Source organism: Dasypus novemcinctus, unplaced genomic scaffold (assembly GCF_030445035.2).
Source record: "Dasypus novemcinctus isolate mDasNov1 unplaced genomic scaffold, mDasNov1.1.hap2 H_1, whole genome shotgun sequence".
NCBI classification, from domain to species: domain Eukaryota; kingdom Metazoa; phylum Chordata; class Mammalia; order Cingulata; family Dasypodidae; genus Dasypus; species Dasypus novemcinctus.
The window spans coordinates 169521-178975 of NW_026688138.1; the positions used below are offsets into that span (position 1 = coordinate 169521).

Consider the following 9455-nt stretch of genomic DNA (forward strand, 5'->3'; position numbering starts at 1 on the left):
ATGAACATCTAGGAGCACACTATAAGGAATCTTTTAAAGATGCTGTTTTTGAATCACTAAGCCTTTTAGAACTTCTGAATATCAATCAAATGATGCACTCCCTAATTTGTTGAAGACCAGGAGTTTCTTTTACAAGTGCACACCTCAAATGATTGTCCTTTGGTAATTCAAACATTCCCCAAGTAGCCACTGCAAACTCAAGTCATCCTTGGTGAGATTCACCCATGTATTCAGAAAAAAAAAAAGAACTGATACCACAGTGAGAAAAGAGATATTAGAGAATTTTTCAGGAAAGAAGAAAAGAGAGTTAGATTATGAAGTCCCCATGTTTAAGTAAAGGTTCCAAAAATGAAAATTGTATAGGCCTGTATTAGTCAGATTCTCTAGGGAAACAAAACCAACAGAGGATACCTGTAAATAGTTTGAAGTTTTATAAAATTGCCTCATGCAACCATGGCAATGCATAAGTCCAAATTCTTCAGGGCAGGCAGCAAACCAGGGGTTCCAGTGAAGGTCTTTGATGAGTTCCTGGGAGATGTTAAAAAAGAGATAGGACATGCCTTAAGCCAGTAACACTTCCTTATTATATTTTCTAAAGAGTTTTTTTCAACATTATAGTTTCAACCACATACCCGACAATCTCCTGGGTTCACATGATACCCCTTAATCCTTCCCCCAATTCCATGGACCATCTAACCCATCCTCCCAACCCTAGCCCCCCTGAAGCCTGCAAAGCCCAACCCAATAGTATCCCTATGCCCCTGTCTTATTCCTTCATTGCACAACTACGTACCTCCACTTTATCATAAATTTTGCCTGGGTGGGCATTGGCTCACAATCTTCTCTCTCCCCATATTTTCTGTAAGCCTATCTTCCAGTCTCTAGCTATCTAAGACAGCTTGGTTTGCTTAATTCTTATCAGGAAGGTCATGTAGTATTTGTCCTTCAGTGCCTGGCTTGCTTCACTTAACATAAGGTCCTCAGGATTCATCCGTTATCCCATGTGTTAGTACTGTATTCCTCCTTACAGCTGAGTAGTATTCCATTGTATGTATACATCACATTTTGTTTATCCACTCATCTGTTGATGGGCATTTGGGTTGATTCCAACTTTTGGCAGTAATGAATAATGCCACTATGAACACTGGTGTGCATGCATCAGTTCATGTCTTTGTTTTCAGTTCTAGGTATATACCCAGCAGTGGAATTACTGGGTCATATGGCAAATCTATAGCTAGTTTTTTGAGTAACTACCAAACTGTCCTCCAGAATGGCTGGATCCTTCTACATTCCCACCAGTAGTGGATGAGGGTTTCCATTCCTGCACATCCTCTCCAGCACTTATAGTCTTCTGTTTTTTTAATAGCTGCCAGTCTAATGAGTGCAAGACGGTGTCTCATTGTACTTTTGATTTGCATTTCCCTAACTGCTAGTGATGTTGAGCATCTTTTCATGTGCTTTTTAGCCATTTGTATTTCTTCTTTGTTGAAATGTCTGCTCAAATCTCTTGCCCATTTTTAAAATGGGTTGTCTTTTTATTTTCAAGATACAGGATTTCTTTATATATGCTTGATAGGGGCAACTGACACAGGGTTCACCTGGGGCAGGCTTCTAGGGAGTATATGAGTGCTTATTTTGCCATATGTGTTATATCAGTGGGTGGAGACCAGTACAATGAATGGAAAGGTGTTATAACCCCATCCTGGGTAGCCTGATATTCTCAAACAGAGGGGAGAGTGTCTCTTGAGAGCATGGGTGGCTCTCAATGGGGGAGGACAGACTAGTGTGTCAAGCCCTCAGCATTGGTGTAAGTATCTATGAATCTTCTCTTTCAGGCAGTGAAGATTGGTTGTCACTGTGGGCCCCAATGGAAAGGGAGAGAGGAATATAATGGATGGAAGAGGGGGTAACTTGTGGCAATGGAAGTATTCTGCATCATCCTGCAATGATGGATACAGGCCATGTTAAATGTCACCAAAAATTTATAACAGTGTATAGTCTAAAACATAAACCATAATGAAACCATGGTTAGTAACTATGTATCAATATTTGTACATCAGTTGCAGCAAATGTGACATCCATGTGTAAAAAGATCATTGCTAGGGAAGGGGGAAAAGGGTTTGATGTTGTGTATATGGGAGTCCTATATATTCTAAATGTGACTTTACTCTGATCTAAAACTTTTTTGAAAACATCATTTTAAAAAAGGATGCAGACACAGGAATAAATGGAAAAGATTGCCTTGCCACTGTACATACAGGGCAAAACCTAATACAGTGATGAAAGGCAAAAAATTAAAAAAAGTTTTGAATCACAGAGGGGTTCAACTATGGCAGAGGAGGAGCACTGATGTAGGACATCATTTAAGGAGGATGCATGGGTGTGAGGGAGTTTTCCAGGGCATGCATATAAGTTATAAACATATGTTTGGATGTTTGTTGGGTATTGACATAGTGGGTAGAATTTCACATGATAACAGAGGGAGTGCTGCCCATTTTCATTGTTCTAAAGTGACCCTGCTGCTATATACTACTGGGATACAAGATATCAAGAAGTACAAGAATGAAATGAAACCACTGTCTATGATCTGAGTTTCCTGCCACTCTGAAGAAGGTCCATAGAGTTTTCTTGTTTATTTCCGTTGGTTAAAATAATACATTTTGCATGATTTCAATCACTTATAATTTTTGAAATTTGTCTTATGACTCAGAATATACTCTTTTCAAATATTTCATACACATATGCAGACATTTTATTCTGCAGTTCTTTGGTAGAGTGTTTTATAAATATCTTTTGGTTATGCTGTTGATTAGATACGTCAAGTCTTCTCTATATTTTTAATGACTTTCTGCTTACATTCTATTATTTTTTAGGGTGGGTTTTGAAATAGCCAAATAAAATTGTTGATTTTTCTGTTTTTCCATTCAGTAGTAGCAACATTTTTTTCATGTAGTTTGAATTAAACAATATATAGTCTTGATGAATTGAACTCTTTATTATATTGAAATGTTGCTCTTTATCCCTTGTAATTTTCTTTGCTCCAAAATATGATTTTTCTAATGTTAACACAGTCGTTCCAAATTTCTGTTTGTAGATCTCTACATGATAATCTGTGTTTATAAATATAAAGTGGGTTTCTTATGGAAATAATATAATTGGTTCTGCTCTTTAAAATAAAACCAACCTCTTCCTTTTACCTGAATTGTTTAGACAATTTTTGTTTAATACAAAAATTGGTATGGTTGGGTTTAAATCTATTCTTTTGGTGTTTGTTCTCTTTTCTTATCATTTCATTTGTAGAATGACCATTTTTTTCTTTATTAGAGAAGTTATGGGTACAGAGAACAATCCTGCATAAAATCCAGGATTATCATATACCACCCCACCACCACCTTGAAATGGCATGCAACATCAGTTACAATTCATGATAGCACACTTTTACAATTGTACTATTAATTAAAGACCATGGTTTAACTTAGGGTTCACTGTACAGTGTAGTTCCTTAGATTTTTTTTTTAAGATTTAAAAAAAAATGTCTCTCCCCTTCCCCCCCCACCCCTGCTGTCTGTTCTCTTTGTCTATTTGCTGCATCTTCTTCTTTGTCCACTTCTGTTGTTGTCAGTGGCACAGGAATCTGTGTTTCTTTTTGTTGCATCATCTTGTGTGTCAGCTCTCCATGTGTGCAGCACCATTCCTGGGCAGGCTGAACTTTCTTTCACACTGGGTGGCTTTCCTTACAGGGCACACTCCTTGTGTGTGGGGTTCCCCTATGTGGGGGACACCCCTGCATGGCAGGGCACTCCTTGCGTGCATCAGCACTGAGTGTGGACCAGCTCCACATGGGTCAAGGAGGCCTGGGGTTTGATCCTTGGACCTCCCATGTGGTAGATGGATTTCCTATCCACTGGGCCAAGTCTGCTTCCCTCCTTAGATTTTTAAAATAAATTTTCTTCTGTTACCATAGATACAATCTAACAATTCCCCTTTTAATCATATTCTTATACATGTATCAGTGCTGTTCATTGCAGTCACATCATTGTGCTACCATCTCCACTATGCATTACCAAAACATTTCCATCATTCCAAACAGGAACCCTGTACAGTTTAAGCCTTAACTTCCCATTCCCTATTACAGTCCATCCCCTGGTAAACTATATTCTAGATTTGACTCTAGGAGCTTTCTTATTCTAGTGATTTCAAATCAGATAGCTCATACAATATTTTGGCCTTTAAGTCTGACTTACTTCATTCAATGTGAGGTCTTCAAGGCTAACCCATGTCAACACATGTATCAAGACTTCATTCTTTTTAGCAGCTGAATTATATACATTGTATGTATATACCACATTTTATTTATCCGTTCATCAGTTAATGGTAACTTGGGTAGCTTCAGTCTTTTGGCAATTGTGAATAATACCTCTAAGAACATATTGTTTGCAAATATCTGTTCAAGTCCCAGTTTTCAATTCTTTCTGAAATATATCCAGTAGTGGGATTGCCAGTTCCTGTGGTAGTTCTACATTTAGTTTTATGAGGAACTGCCAAATTGTGTTCCACAGCAGCTGCACCACTTTACATTGCTACCAATCATGAATACCTGTTCCTGTTCCTCTGCATCCTCTTCAATACTTATTCCCTTTTTTTTTAAAAAAAAGTAGTCATTCCAATGTTGCTGAAATAGTATCTTATGGGTTTGATTTGCATTTCTCTGAGGGTTAATGATGTTGAGCATCTTGTCATATGCTTTCTGATCATTTTTATATCTTCCTTAGAGAGTATTTAGCCAATTTTTAAATTGGGTTGTTAGTCTTTTTGTTGTTAAGTTGAAGGATTTCTTTATACATACTATATATGAATTTTTTTATCAAATATGTGGTTTCAAATATTTTCTACCATTGTGTAGCTTGTCTTCTTTTATGATAAAATTCTTTGAGGACAAAAGGCTTTTATTTTAATAAGTCCCATATATCAATTTTTTTTTCTTTTTGTTGCTTGTGTGTGCTTTGGGTACAAAGTCTAAGAAAACATTGCCTAACACAAGATACTAAAGATGCTACCTTTCCTTTTCTTCTAGGAGTTTCATAGCTGTAGCTTTTATATTTAGGTCTTTGATCTATTTTAATTTGATTTTTGCATATGGTGGGAGGTAGGGGTTCTCCTCCTCCTTCTTTTTAATTTTTTTTTCATTTTTGAAAAAGTGTTCTTTCCCAATTGAGTGGTTTTGCCCTATCTCAAAAATAAGTTAGCCATAAATATGAGGGTTGATTTCTGAACTCTCAATTCTATTCCATTGGTTTATATGCCTATCCTTATGCCAGTACCAGGATATCTTGATTACTGTGGTTTTGTGATATATTTTTGGTCAGGAAATAGGGCTCCTCCAAGTTCATTCTTCTTTTTCAAGATGGCATTATCTATTTAAGACACTTATCCTTCCATATAAATTTGATGATTGACTTTTCCATTTTTGCAAATAAAGTTATAAGAAGTTTATTGGGATTTCATGGAATCCACAAGTTGCTATGGGTAGTCTTGGCAACATAACTTATTCAGTCTTCAAATCCATAAACAGGAAATACACTTCCATTTATTTAGGTTTTCTTTCATTTCTTTTAGCCTTTATAGTGTTCTGCATGCAAGTCCGTTATATGTTTAAGATTAATTCCTAGATATTTAATTCTTTTAGTTGCTACTATGAATGGGGTTTTCTCTTGATTTCTTCTGATTTTTCATTGCTAGTGTATAGAAACACTACTGATTTTGAGTATTGTACCCCACCACTTTGTTGAATTCATTTATTTGCACTAGGAGTTTTACTGTGGATGTTTTCAGGAATTTCTGTATATAAGATCACAGCATTTGCATATAGGGAAAGATTTACTCCTTCCTTTCCAGTTTGGATGATTTTTGTTGCTTTTTCTTGCCTAATTGCTCTAACAAGAACTTCCAGTACAATATTAAGTAACAACAGTAACAGTGATCATCCTTGTTTTGTTCCTCATCTTAGAGGGAAAGCTATCAGTCTTTTAAACTATTCAGCAGGATGTTGGTTGTCAGCTTTTCATATATGCCCTATATCATGCTGGGGAAGTTTCCTTCTATTCTTATTGTCTTAAATAGTTTTATCAAGAAAAGGTACTGGATTTTGGTCAAATCCCTTTTCTGCTTCAATTGAGATAATCATGTGTTTTTCCCTTCATTTTTTAATGTGGTATATTACATTATTTGAATTTCTTATGTTAAACCAACCTTGCATATCAGGCATAAATCCTACTTGATCGTGGTGTATAATTCTTTTTAATATGCTGTTGGACTCAGTTTGTTAGTATATTCTTGAGGATTTTTGCATTTTTTCATAAGACATATTCTTTAGTTTTATTTTCTTGTGATACCTTTATCTGGCTTCAGTATGAGGGTGAGGTTTGCCTTGTAGAATGAGTTAAGAACTGTTCTCTCTTCAATTTCTTGAAAGAATTTGTGCATAATGGGTATTAAATCTTTTTGGAATCTTTGGTAGAATTCCCCTGTGAAGCCATCTGGTTCTGGGCTTCTCTTTGTTGAGAGGTTTACTGTTTCAGTCACTTTACTAATTACTGATTTGTTGAGATTTCCTATTTCTTCTTAAGTCAATGTAGGTAATTTACATGTTTCTAAGAATTTTCCATTTCATCTATTGTATTTAATTTATTGGCATACAGTTATTTATAGTATCCACTTATAGTCCTTTTTTTATTTCAGTGGGGTTGGAAGTGCTGTTCCCCTTTTCATTTCTGACTTCCATTATTTGTATCCTCTCACTTTTTCTCTTTTATTGATATTTTCAAAGAACCAATTTTTTGTTAGTAAAAAGAATTCATTGGGAAATGGGAGAAAAGAACAGAGCTTGCTGAGAAATGGAAAAGAAGGATGAAATACTCATCAAGATTTGATGCAGGGTCTTCTAGGCAGGGAGTGGGTTTTGACATGTGTGGTCACCTTTTAAGCTATTAATTATTCCTCCCTTGCTAATGCTAAGGGGAGGGGCCTCAGATGTTATTGACTACCTCACCAGTGGTGGGGGTCAATGGTGTGGCCTGTTTGGAATATCCAGGACCCCTCTCAATTCTCGGACCATAAGGTCAAGGTCAAGGTCTTGGCAGGTTCTCACTGCCATGTTGTCTGTCAGCCAGGTTGCCTGCTGGGCCTGCTGCCTTTGCCCTTTCACTATACTAACTTGCCTCAACTCCTTCCTCAGAGAGTTCATGCCTTTATTCCTAAGGGAACTCTGAGGAACATTGAGTTGTTCTTCTGTAGCTACTTCTTGTTGAAGAACCAACTTTTGATTTTGTTGATTCTATCTCTTATTGTTTTCTGTTTCATTTACCTCTGTTCTCATATTTAGTTCCTTTCTTCTGCTTACTTTGGGTTTACTTTACTTTTCCTCCCTACTTCTTCTACTTTTGAGGTTAGGTCATGCATTTGAAGTATTTTTTTCTTTTTCAATGTAAGCATTTAGATTTAGAGTGTGAAGTTTATGTCACTAGAATTTCTTGTGTCTGATAACTGCACTTAAGGTGATTAAATAAGTGAATATCCTTCCTAAGAGACATAAAAGGAAGCATTGTGTTTGAGGATTACATGTACAACCTGCTTTCAAATGTTCAGATGTTAGATAGATAGATAGATGAATAGATAGATAATATAATGATATGACCAAAATGGAAAAAATGTTAAAATTTTTGGATCTGGGTATCTGGGTACTTTGAGTGTGGTATTATGTTAGATTTCTCTGTATGGGGTTTGTATTATTTCTGCAACCATCCTGTAGATTTGAAATTATTTCAAAATAAAAAGTTAAAAAAAATAGTATGTTGCTAAAGAGTCAGATGCCAGCTAGCAATCCTTGTGATCAATGCAGCCCTTGTGTCAAGAGAAAGATGAGAATGAATCCAAAGATCACACAGACAGAATGTACATCCTTGAAATCTAAAGACTTTAATATTGCAATATTTCTAAGTTAGTTTTTAAAGATGAAATTAGTAAAGTAAGTTGAATCTCTGTGCAGGGCCTGTCATAACCCCTCTCATACTTATAACACACATTCAAGGCCAGGCAGACACAAATTAAGGAGGGCACTGACAGTTGGAGTCTCATCTGATCACCATGGGTTGGCTTAGGTGTCTTAGGCCACAAAATGAAAAGTTTATGTGGCCAGCATTGGGGGTCTGCAAGTCCTCTACCATGAAACCTCCCAACAGATAATTCAGATGGTTACAGGTATGGGAAGACACTTACCTCTTTCTTTTCTAAGGCAGTTGGGAAAAATCTAGGGTGGCCATCCCTGCCAGCCTACAGAGCTTAGTCCATATCCCCTGGGTCATGAGATGCGATCACTGATTTGTGGGTCAAGGTGTGGGAAAGATGGAGGCATTGTTTTTCTATACCCCTCCCCCACCTCCACTAAGGTCTGCCTTGGTTGCCAGGCAGTTGAAGGTTCTGGGCAGGATGCTCACCATGGGGTTCTATCTTTTGTTGTGGGAACAGGTTCCTGGCAACCTGAGGTGACTCAGCAGAGGCCTTGGGAGCATTGTATGGTCTGCTGATAGTCATGATGCTCTGTGCAATCCTGATCTTGGTGGCCTTGTGCCTGGTGTTGGCAGCTCTGCTAGAGGACTTTATACAAAGCCTAGATGTCCAGGGAATGCTGCAGAAATTGGTGACTTGGATAGTTATAGTGGGGGTTTTTGTTATTAAATCTTACTATGATGGGAGGAGAGACAAAAAACTGGCCACTGACATTTCTGCTCTTCTAAAGGGAACACAACAAATTGTTGATGTTTCACTACATTGAAAAATAATTTGGAGACCTTAACTCAGCTATAACATAAGACAAATTCAAGAATGAAGTATCAGAAATTGTATATGTGAAACCCATGAATAAAGAACTGGAAATCTACAACTCTTTACTTGGACTTAAAGTAGATGAGTCTAGAAAGTCATGGAAAGGAGAGACATCTAAATGTTTACAAGAAGTTCACATGATGGTTGACACACTACAAGTAAAACTCTGACCTTAGAAGACTCAACAAGGCAAATCCAACATCAAGTAGTTCCAAACAAATCATCCTTCAAAATCTCTCAGGCAAATATAGAACAGCTTCCCACATCCATGACAGGAGCTTTGGAGGAAAATTCCAGGTTTGAAAGAAGCATAAAATTCTATCACAGGAATCTCAAAAACCACAGTGTAAGCTGGGCACATTTACTAAAGAGAGAAAAATCTCAGGAAACTCTATACTACCTATGGAACCAGTTCTTAGTAATAAAGTGGGTCAAATCAAACCTCCAGATGAGCATTTGCTTAAGAGTTGTCATTCAGCTGCTGTTCTTAAGGAAAATAATATATATCTTGTGAACATGGATTTGGATATACTGAAGACATCAGAAAATGGAGACCTCATGGTGGGAGAATCCAA

General features: G+C 37.0%; 1 long non-coding RNA gene across 1 annotated transcript; it reads right to left on the reverse strand.

Moving 5' to 3' along the window:
* Nucleotides 1–416: 416 nt before the first annotated feature.
* LOC131277454 (uncharacterized) lies at nucleotides 417–8450 on the reverse strand. Its single transcript, XR_009184623.2, has 2 exons — nucleotides 8275–8450; nucleotides 417–528 (listed from the first exon to the last, which is right to left on the reverse strand). It is a non-coding gene; the product is annotated as an uncharacterized lncRNA (long non-coding RNA).
* Nucleotides 8451–9455: the final 1005 nt, after the last annotated feature.